Genomic DNA, 11,549 nt, shown 5'->3' with positions numbered 1-11,549 from the left:
CGCGCTCTGGTGACCCGGTGCCGTGCCGCCCGCGGCTGCCCGCCGCTCCCCGAGTGCTGGCTCCGCCCGCGGCTGGCCTGGCCTGAGCTGGCGACCGGGCCCCTCCCGGAGCCTCCTGGGAGCCGTCTCCGCCGCCGGTGGGCCTGCAGTCCACGCCGCAGGTGCGCTGCTTCCTCGCGGGGTCCTGGGCCTCCTGCGGGCTGGCGCCGTGCGGGGACTGGGGCTCGCACTCTCGCTCTCTCTCGCTTCCCGCCCCCCGCCCTCTCCGCTGCGGTCGTGCGGTGGTTGGTCATAGCCTCGTGTCTTCGAGGTGCGCCCGTGTTGTCGCAAGGGCTGCGGCTTCTCTTGTTTTGGGCAGAGTAATGTTGCGTTGTGATACACACGCCTGTCGTCACCCACTCTCCTGCGGAGACACGTCCCCCTCGTTTGCAGGTCTGCCTGCTGTGGGCCATGCTCATGCACGGGTGCAGGGGTCTCGCCGAGGCAGGGTTTCTTGTGACCCTGGGAACGCACAGGCCGGGACTGGGCGGCTCCGCTGTTTCACTGCTGTAAATGCGGTTTCCTTACGGGTTTGTTTTCTCTTTTTTAAAAGACTTTATTTATTTGACAGAGAGAGCGGGAGAGCGAGCAGGAGCAGGGGGAGGGGCAGACTCCCCGCTGGGTCGGGAGCGTCCTGTGGGACTTGATTCCAAGACCCTGAGATCATGACCCGAGCCCCCCCCGGGTCTCCCTCCTTACGATTCTTCATAACTTCTCTCGTTTCCTCCAGCTGTAAGAGTGCAGTGTATGAGACATAAGACACAAGTGTTAACGGACTGCTGACCTGACCTTACGGTAAGGCTTCTGGTGAGCGGCAGGCTATGAGCAGCAACGTTTTCAGGACCCAAAGTTATAACGAGATTTTCAGCTGAGCATGGGAGTGCTGCTGCTTCTAACACCCGTGTTATTCAAAGGTCAACTGTATTCCCACAGGTGTAATTTTGTGGGGATCCTCTATATTTTTTCCCATGGTGGCTGCACCAGTTTACAACCCCACCGACCGTGCTCGGGGATTGCCTTTCCTCTGCCCATGCCAGCACTTACTGTCCCACCTTTTTGACAAAGGCCATTCTAACAAGCAGGTATAGGGTAATAAGTCACTGTGGTTTCAATATGCGTTTCCCTAATGACTAGTGACATAAAACATGTTTCCATGTACCTGTTGGCCCTTCATATATATTCAGAGAAATGTCTATTCAGTCCCTTGCCCATGTTTTAATTGGGCTATTTCCTTGCTGTTGAGCTGTAGGAGTTCTGTATGTGTCTTGGATAGGAACCTCTTATCAGGCATATGGTTTGCATTTTTTTCTCCATACCGTAGGTCATTCTTTCACTTTCTTGATAGTTTCTTTTCTTAGTAGGATGTAGGCCCACTTGTTTATTTTTTTATCTTGTTGCTTATGCTTTCAGTGTTATAACCAAAAATAATCACAAAGACCATATCAAGGAGCTTTGTTCCTATGTTTTCCTCTAGGAGTTTCATGACCTCAGGTCTTGCATTTAAGTCATTAATGAATTTTGAGTTAATTTTTGTGAGTGGTGTGAGATCAGGATCCAGTTTCATTCTTTTCCACGTGAATAGCCAGTTATCCCAGCACCATTTACTGAAAAGACTGTCTTTTCTCCATTAAGTGTTCTTTGAAGAAGAAGAGGAACGACTCCTCTTACACGTCAATGACAACTGCATCTTCTAAACCTAAGCAAGAAGAGCTCACCACACCTGCAGATCCGACTAGATAGGACCTCCCTTGTCTCTATGGAATTCCCTGGAAAGAAATAAGTGAAAGCCTGAGTCTATGTATGGGACTCATTCAGTTTACTACCTACACAATACTTAACAATCACTTAAAATACACCAGGAACCGTGCTGGGTTTGGGGATATAAAACGCAGGCATGACTCCTGTGTCCATGAATCTTACAGTCTGGAGGGGAGAATACATGGGGCATGTTTGCATTTACAAGAACTTTAGGAACACAGAATAGGGCGATAATCTATGCTTATCAGTGATATTAAAGAGATGATGGCTTCTGGAGTCATGGATACCATTTTCTTCACCGTCTTTGATGAGTACCTGCTGCCACCACCACACCTCTGTGGTCTAATGGAGCATTCCAATGACCCAGTGGGGGCATGCTGGTTGTATCCCCGCCTGTGAGCAGTATGTAAGGACTTACGTGGTTTTATTCTTTTCTGCTGCTAACACATGAGCAAAACGCTAGTTTCCATTAAGAAGGGACCTACAATAGAGAAACAAAAGATGACAGTCTGTGGTTCTTTCTGTGTAGAGTTTAATGAGAATAATGAGAAGGAAGGGGAGGCAGGAAGTGTTTTCCTTGTAGTTTCAAATCCAAAGACACTCAGTGACTTTAGGTAAGACACAACTTCCTTTATCCTTCAATTTATCCTACTGTTACATAGAATGATACAGAAAAAAAACCAACTACATAGGGCAGTAAGCAGAAGGACTGAGACTGAGCCGTAACTCTGCCATTTACTCAACCTCTTGGTTACACATGCATCCCTTAGCTTTTGAAGGTAATAGAATGAAGTGATGAAAAAGATATTTTAAAATAGTTGCATCTGAATCAAGGCAGCCAAAAATGGTCCCCCAAATTGTGTTGATTTATATATTCTGTACACAGTTTTTCTTAACACCTCTTTAAAATAGAGCACTTGCACTTGCCAGAAAAAGAAGCAACACAAAAATGATTTGTGGAATGCCACATACAGTTTTGGTCCTAGATCTACATAAATACTCTCCTTTCTATATATTATTGATTTTCAAAACAACCTTGCAGGTCAACATTTTATAAAATATTTCCATACACATAAAGCAGAAAGCTTTAAAGATGACAGTAGAAACGAGATGCTAGGACATGACTTTCTTTCAAAAAAGCCAACGACTCATGTTTGGGAAAGGCTCAGCAGTGCAGAACCATAACTCGTGCCATGGGCCCCTTAAATCCTAAAGCAGGATGCTAGGGCACGTCCACTGCAACCCGGCTGTGGCTGTGGCTCTCTCTGGGACCCCAACAAGAAGGAGCCACTGTCTGGGACACTGCTTGCCATTATGATAGGGGGAACAGAAAACATGATGGATCCCATGCTGGCTGTTAAAGTTTCTTCCCTGAAGTGACATATACCACTTCTGTTTAAGTCCTGTAGCTACCTGAATCTTGCAGAGAGAGACACCAAATAAAAGTAAATGCAACCTACAATAGCATGTTGTTGGAATGAAATTTTATTCAGGATCCAAGGAAGAATGAGTTTACACAGTTTTGAAAGGGTCGTAGAGAAAAGTAAAAGATTGATTTTTGCTTATTCCTCACCATGTAGATTGTTTTTTCTTTAAATATCACAATGATATCTCTCAACATACATGTTCTAGTATTTTGCCACTCCCTGTCAAGAAATGGAATCTACTTGGGGTGCCTGGGTGGCTCAGTGGTTGAGTATCTGCCTTCAGCTTAGGTCATGATCCCAGGGTCCTGGGGTGGAGTCCCACATGCTCCTGCTTAGTGGGGAGCCTGCTTCTCCCTCTTCCTCTGCTCCCAGCTCATGCTTTCTCTTTCGCTATCTCAAATAAATGTATAAAATATTTTTAAAAATGGAGTCTACTTAATATAATCATTATTGGCTCATTAGCTGTGAGAAATGTACTATACTAGTGCTTGATGTTAATAATAGTGGAAACTGAGTGTGGGATATATGAGAACTTTCCATATTGTCACTGCCATTTTACTGTAAATCAGAAACTCTTCTAAAATAAATTTCATTTTTAAAGAGTCAAGGTGAGCAGAAATAAGTAGATAAAAATTTAAAAAGTAGTAGAGTGCAGGCAGAAAGAGAATAATAACTCAAGAGAGCCATCGAGGTTGATGCCTTTAGGAAGGTCAGAATATATAGAATTCTGGATGTGGGATCACAGGTTGAAGACATTGTAGGCAAAAACAGCATTTCCAGTTTGAAACCCAACCAGGAAAATTAAGAGTCAGTGCTCAGGGGGTGCTGGGCAGGCAAAGTCGGTAGAGAGTGGACTCTTGATCTCAGGGCTGTGAGTCTAGGCCCCATGCTGGGTGTTGAGATTACTCAGAAATAAAAGAGTAGGTGCTCAGGAGGGAAATAATATTAAACTGGACACCTGAGTGGCCCTCTGGTATATGAATGTGTCTCCCAGATGAAGACAAGTAGTTCACAGAATTAAAATCACTGGCAGAGAGTGCGCTGTTCTTAATGCTTGCTGCAGAAAAGTGCTGTCTTTTTGGATGCATAGTAGAGTAGACCAAAACCGAGTGCAAGAAGCTTGGGTTTAGTTCGGTATGTTCTCATGAGCATTTTTACAATCTTCAGTATAGATGAATATTGTGCCTCTTCCAACTTAGTACTGGGAAGATGGCATAGTGGAGATGATTTCTTAGAATGGGAATCACCAATAGACTAATGGATTTGCATTTTAAAATTCTGAAGCTGTAGAGAAGCCATCTGATCATGCAGTGACTCATGCAGTGACTCAGTTTCCCATCTGGATAATAAAACAACAGGATCTGCCTTATTGAGACATCACAGCACTGTTCTGCGGAAAAACTGAGAAAGTAAATATAAAGGTGCTAACAAAACTGCCAAAGGGTACATAATTGTGTATCCTTAGGGTGTACCCAACAAAAATCAAGTTCCACTAATCTAGAAAGGGGGCTTCCTTCAGGTGCTCCACAGAATCAGAGCAAGGAGGGACAGGAGGCCTGTAAAGGGAGTAAGATTCCCTGGTTCCCCTTCCCACCCCAATTCTGGTAATGGGGCTTTCCTGTTCATATACTACACACTTTACTGAGGTCAACAGCCCTGTCTTTGGTCTCAGAGATCTTAACCGTGTTCTCAGCCATCAAAGATAGAGTTGTCTCCATCGTGTCATTTGATTGGAACTCAGCAAACTCTTGGGCACAGGTAGGCATCGTCTCTTGGGAGAATGCATAGGTGCTAGGTGGGTAGTTCCCAAAGGCCTTCACTATCCAGCACTGGAAAGATAAGTTCACATGAGTCTGCAGCAGAGGCAGTAATTCCTGCAAAGACAGTGGATGCTCTGCGTGTGGTCTCAGACATGTACTCAGCAGCCACAGTGCTCCAGTCTCGAGCAGTGACCAACGACCATGCTGCTGCTTCTTGATGCTGAGTCTGCTCCTGCCATGTGTTTGTTGTTCATAGATCTACCCCCTCCCATCTGGTCTCATGAAACCCCTCTTCCAGGTCTGAGCCTTATCCATCTCTGGAATCTCTTTCTTGGTCTGGAGAACTTTCAACTGTATATGTAATCTGTGGGGCCCAGAGCAAAATGAAAATGCAGCGTCCCTTGTTCAAAACTCCCTGAATGCTGGTAAGAGCCAACCACAAACCTGCCCAAGTACGAAGCTGTGTGTAGGCCCAGGGGGGCATCACTCAGTGCCGTGTGCTCATTATGACTCATCTTCTATCCCAGAGACACAGCAAGATCTTCCCATTGTCTTGGGCAGTCAAGAATTGCCATTGCAGTCTCCTGCATCAGGCTTTACTCTTTATCTCTCAGTCAGATTCAAAAACCTTTGGAGAGACTTGTATCATCTGGGGGATAGTGAAGCCACGAGATGGAAAAGGACTTGATGCCTGAACCAGCAGGTGGAAGACTGCCTGCCACATACCACGATCAATGGTCACATGAAGGATAAACACAATTCTGTAATGTTAAGCCATTGCAAGTTCCGGTTCATTTGTAACAGTTGCCATAACTTGACTGTGTTGTCAGGCGGGGCAGTGTATGGTAACATGACCATGGCAAAATCTCATTATTTTATAAAAAATTTATTTCTTGTTTATGATACACCATCAGGAACAAAGTGCTCATCATAGCTAGCTCCTCAGGGAGCTTGGCTGATAAAACTTCTGTCTTGACTTACGCTTCTGTGATCACAACACTTTGGGAAAGAACCATGGTAAATTATACACTGGTTTGTAAGGTGTCTGTGCATACGTGATATATCACTTCTTACATTTTAAAAAGTATCCCAGGTCAAATGGTCATACCTAAATGTAAAGAGAGCAAAGAACTGCAGTCTTACTATGTACCACAAAAGGGAAATCCAGACATATTTGGCAAATGAGAGCAATGACTACCATGTGAATGTAGATGTTGGTGTTTGGAAGAAGGATGCTGCCATACACAAGTCCAAAATATGTTGTGCAGGACAGGTAGTCAGGCCGCAGGCAGCAAGGATGCGGATCAGCAGGCTGGTAGCAGGAGGGCCCCAGGGTACCTTGGCAACATTCCTAGTAAGTCTGCCCCAAGTGAGAAGTAGAGGGTGGACCTGGTGAGACCTGAACTCTATAGGAAATAGATGGAGCAGAATTGTATGTGTTGGATACAGTTATCTACCTTTAGCAAGATATAGCAAAGAGGGGAGCTCAGGTGAAAACTGGTTGGCTTTTTGGAAGAGGTAGAAAGGGAGTAATGAATAATTCTACACATCATGGTCCCTCTAAAGTTAGAAAAGCTGACTGCTCTAGACCCTAGGAAATAAGAGATAAGACTGGAAAAAGTTTTAAGTGAAAAAGCACTAAAAATTCTCTCAGCTCAACAACAAAAATAAAAAGTGACACAATCTTTCTGCAAAGATCAGAGTAAGTAAGGGTTTTAACCTTGCCATCCCAATTTATTGTTGCAGAGAGCATCCAGAGAGCCATCCTTCGTTGAGAGAGGGGGCATGCAGATGAGGAAGCCAAGGGATAAATCATTTTTGAGAATTATATGTAGGAAAGAACTGTGGGACTCACCATACGGGAGCTAGAAGAACATATATCAGAAAGCCTCAGTTCTTAAAGTAACTGTTAAAGAAACCATGTGCCGGGATTAAAAAAAGACTTTGAGCCTTAAATCAAGCTAGCTCCCAGTGTCCTCAGCAGACAGCCCGGTAACCCATCTTCCTGGTCTCCAGGCTGCTGGACTGTAAGCAGCCGCCTTGGAACCCGACGGCAAGGACTGCCCCACATGGAGGTCTTAGATGCCCTTCCCTTCTCCGCAAATGTGTGTTCATGGACTTCACAGCCCTGTTCCTGGCGAGAACACGAGGCACAGTATGGGAATACCTTCCATTAGCTCCAAGGCATATGTTCCTCTGTGGTGTACAATTTCACATTTTGTATTGTTAGAATATCTTCAGCGGCCAAAGGTGTCAGGGTGACATGTGAAAACCTTGGTCTCATTTCCTTTTAATCTGTTCTGAGCAATCCTCTTGAGTGAATGGATGCTACCAATTTGTTGATGCTCTAGCCTTATAGCAACAGGCTGTGATGTCAGAGGGTTATTTTATTGTAGAAGTTATCCAAAGAAAGTTGAGAGGCTGTAATGCAGAGAGCTCTGGCTTAGTTGCATGTTATCCAACACTCACTTCACATAAATATAGATGGAAATAGAAAAGATTCATACTAACAGTTTATGTGAACATTTTTATTAATAGTTGCCATGGTGTGAAGAAGCTTTCCTTTCAGCACTTTATATCAGTGGTTATGTGTTTTTTAAAATTAAATTACAGGGCATTCACTTACAAGTCTAAGCAAGACGATCTCCTGAGAATAAAGGTAAAACGAGGTCAGGCACATGATAGAGAAAGCAGTACTGAAGCAATTAAATGAATCATCATCATTCTAGAGGAAGATATTACCTATTACTTAGATATTTTGAATTTTTTTTATAGTAGGAACCTTAAAGCACATAGGATTCTGTGCTGAGCTTGGAGCCAGACACGGGGTTCAATCTCGAGACCCTGAGATCAAGACCTGAGCAGAAACCAGGTGTTGACGCTTAATGGACTGAGCTACCCAGGAGCCTGGGAATTATAATTATCTTTATAAAAACATGTCACTCATGTTAATAAGTTATGGACTTATTGTTAAATAGGTGAATAAACATGTTTTAAGTCTCAGTTTTCATGACTATGACAGTAAATATTGATAGAAATAATGCACAAAAAATCTTTTTGGAATCCTCAATAATTTTTTAAAGTATAAAGAAGTATAAAGTATACAAATGAGATATGCCAATATAGATCAAAATCAGGAAAGCTTGGCTCAGAAAGGTTTTGTCTCATGTTGTACAGCTCATATTTCCTGTTTGCATGCCACTTGCTAGCCAACTACTAAAACATCCTACATTAAGTTAAAAAAACAAAACAACACCTTACTACTGATATCAATTACACTATTGGTTAGAGTGGCTTAATTTACTGGAAAAACAGACCCACAGACATATGCTGTAACATGGCTCAAACATAAAAAAGGGTATTTCTTGCTTATTTAACAGTTGCTGACTTTATTCCACACTAAATCAGGAGACCTGCGTCCTACTCATTGATGGTTCTGTCATTTCTGGTTGCTTTGTATCCAGCTGGCAAAAGATTAAGGTACACTCACTTCTGTAAACTCTTGCACACGTGACCTCTATTTCCATCTTACTGGTGAGAATTAGTTAATGGCTACACATGGAGAGTAGCTGCTTCTTAGCTGTGGAAGGAGAGAATGGATATTGGTGGATAGCTGTCTGTCTACCACTGTGACATGGTGCCAAGAGATCAGCTTGGAACTGAATTTGGAGATCAACCTTGGTCTGATGACTAATCATCTCTGTGGTTTTTTTTTTTTATAACAAGTCCAATTTTTATTCCAAGTGTTGTCACAATGTGATTACAGTCACAGAGACTCTTCCCAGCTTAGAGCTGGGACTCTTAGAAGCTATTTCATACTCTGGTGCAAGGGTAGAAAACCACAACATGAGAGGGAATTAATTCCTGAATTATTGGCTTCATCACATCCACCTTCTCCACCCCAAAATGGCACAAAAGAAACAGCTATCACGCCCTGCAGACTACTTTTGGTGTAAAAGAGGTGATGGAGTGGGTGGAAACAGGTCATGAAAATCTGTCGAAAAAAAAAATCTCTTTCAATGAGTTTGTACACACCATCAATGAGCCTCTCCTGCATTCGGGTAGGAAACCAAAGTTCAATTCTTAAGAAGTCATCATTTCATTCATTGACTCAGTATCAATTAACAAAGTGCCTACAAATTATCAGCTTCCACTTGCAGCCATTTCTAGATAAAAAAGAAACCTGAACTCTCTAGAGGGGCCACCAAGGTCCCCCCCCAAGTCTACAGCTGAAAGGACTTTTCATGGAATTGGGTTTCTTCTGTACCTCTGAAAGGGTAACACTTTAAAGCTCAATCATCTTTAACCTGGAGGTCTAACATGATATTTAGCAATACTTGCATCCCAGACATACAACATTAAAAGGTACACTAAATTCTGAAGGTAGCTATGCTCAAAATAGTTTACAATTAAATGATTGTACAGTATCCATTTACGCCTGAAATTCCAGTCCTAGACCAAGCTTGTGGCCGCCAGCATTGACATTCTTGCCATCCAGCAGAGCTGATAGCGTCAGTTTGATACCTGGCTTTAGGGTCTGAGTGTATCCTAAACCTATCAGGCTGGAGTTGTTCACTTTAGCTGAGAAGCAGGCGTCAGGGTCAATCTGATACTAGGTCACTATTCCAAAGCGAGTGTTACTATTTCCTGCTGTCCAGGCCAGATTGACAGCGGTCTCTAACTTCTTGTTCACCTTCTGATAAATGGAGCCACCAAACTCTGTCCCGTCGTTTACGTTAGTATGGAGCTGGAATTCGTCGGTCTTGTAGCCAACCGCAAAGTTGCTCTGGGTCACTCGGGACTTTGCAGTCTCAAAATTCATCTGGTAGCCAGTCAGCCAGCCCTCACAGCCCAGCACCAAAGCACCCCGGATGGAAGGACCAGCAATGTCAAAATCCACATCACAGCCCAGGTTGATGTGCTCCCGCTTATACCCTGTCTTGTTTTTAGCATTTTTCCCCCCTGTGTTGGTGAGAAGGATGAATCAAAGGTCAGCTTCAGTCCACGTGCAAGCTGATCTTCCACAGTGATCTCTGTGCCTAGAGTGTTGTCAGTGTCCCGTTTGTCTGTGAACGTCAGACCACATTCAGTCCATCCGTACTTGGTTTCCAGACTGCCCGACACTTCGGTGGTCTCAGTGTTGGCTGAACCCGAACTTGTAAATTCCAGTCCATTCTCAGATTTTGTTTTCAAGTCAAGTTTTATTAAGCCAAATCCATAACCCTTAGTGAAGACGTCCCTGGCAGATTTGCCAAGATCAGCAGCACAGGCATCTTCTGCTCGTGGGGGGGTGGGGGGGGGTGGCTCAGCGGCACCTACCATGGAGGCTGCTGCGCGAGGAACCGAGGAACTGAGCGCACCATCTCTGTGGTTTTGTGCATGAGATTTCCTTCTGAAGCCTCATGACTACAGAGCCCTCATATGTCTTCTTTCCATGCTAGGTCTAATTCTAGGTACACAGCTGTGATTCACAAAATTCCAATCCTTGTAGGGTTTATGTGTCAACTGGAGTTTCCATGTTTCCTGACTTCTTGTTTAAACTATATTCAAATACTCCAATGTCCTATCCTGTGGCAGTCCAAAGCCCGTTGAAGATTCCTACAAGTTCATGGGAGGCATTCATGTGATCTCATCTGCTTCCCAGACTCATGTTCCTACCTGTGTTGCCTTTCTATTTACCACATTGCTGCGGATGACAGTTTCACTCATTTCCACCAGAACTCACCTAGACCAAGCATTTGGTGAATTCAAGACTGTGCGAGGGGTCCTAACGCTTACTGTAGAGCAAGAATCTCCGTCCACATTTAGCTGCCTTTGCTTTCAGAATCCTTTTGGTCTCCCCTGTCCTCTTGGGTTCTTGTTTGGATTTTTTTCCCATCCAGTGGCCAGCATCCCGATTCATGGACTCCTCTCTCCCACCTGGTGGATTATTTCATGAGAATTTGAATTTTATAAGTCGCAGCAGTGATGCTTTAGTTCCCACTCCGAAATCTTAGTCAAGAGGCAAAGCAGATTAAAAAAGATCTTCTTTCCAATGATAAAGAATATAGTCTTACGAGGAAGGTGTGATTACTGAATGCAAATTAAAAAAGAAAAAAAATCTATGTTTAAGTTCCTTAGAAGGAAGGGCTCACACCAGAGACAAGAGGCGCCTGGCCCACTACAGAACCTTTCTTGGGCAGGGCCTGCATTAATGGGCAGAGTTTTAGCAGCTGAGTTTTGAATCCAGAATACTAAAGGAGCGGCGGTTTACAGGGATGACACGGGGTGGAGAAGGACACGGCCCGGCGTCATTCCTGCACTTCTTCAGCATGCGGTTGTGCTCGCTGTAACATAACCGGTATCGCGGGCCGTTTCACAAAGGTGTTCAGGTGATCGCGATGAAGCGCTGACCTCCAGGAACTGGTAACACGTGAAGAGCAGGGTGGGAAGCGAAGCAACGCCGAGGGGAGCCGAGGGGAGCGGGGGAGGAGCGAGGGAGGAGCGCGCGCAGGAGCGCGGGGCTGAACACCCGACCCTCCGCTCCGCCTCGGAGCCCCGCCCCCGGCGCCCCGGAGCCCCGCCC

General features: G+C 44.6%; 1 protein-coding gene and 1 pseudogene across 4 annotated transcripts in view; one reads left to right on the top strand and one right to left on the bottom strand.

Annotated features, from left to right (window-relative positions):
• The first annotated feature begins 24 nt into the window (after positions 1-24).
• The window catches only part of DYNC2H1 (dynein cytoplasmic 2 heavy chain 1), a 344,376-nt gene continuing 332,851 nt past the window's right edge, over positions 25-11,549 (top strand). The window contains exons 1-3 of one of the 4 annotated variants that reach the window (XM_041770022.1): positions 25-161; positions 311-432; positions 770-834. The gene's annotated coding sequence lies outside the window, so the exon portion shown is untranslated. Of the gene's footprint in view, positions 162-310; positions 570-769; positions 835-11,549 lie in introns of those variants that run through there. The other 3 variants (XM_041770021.1, XM_041770024.1, XM_041770025.1) reach the window with 3 other exon arrangements.
• On the bottom strand, positions 7,602-11,461 carry LOC121499435 (annotated as a pseudogene).

Source organism: Vulpes lagopus, chromosome 10, assembly GCF_018345385.1.
Source record: "Vulpes lagopus strain Blue_001 chromosome 10, ASM1834538v1, whole genome shotgun sequence".
Taxonomy (NCBI): Eukaryota; Metazoa; Chordata; class Mammalia; order Carnivora; family Canidae; genus Vulpes; species Vulpes lagopus.
Note: the sequence above shows the minus strand (reverse complement) of the source record. Positions and strands in the feature narration are given on the sequence as shown.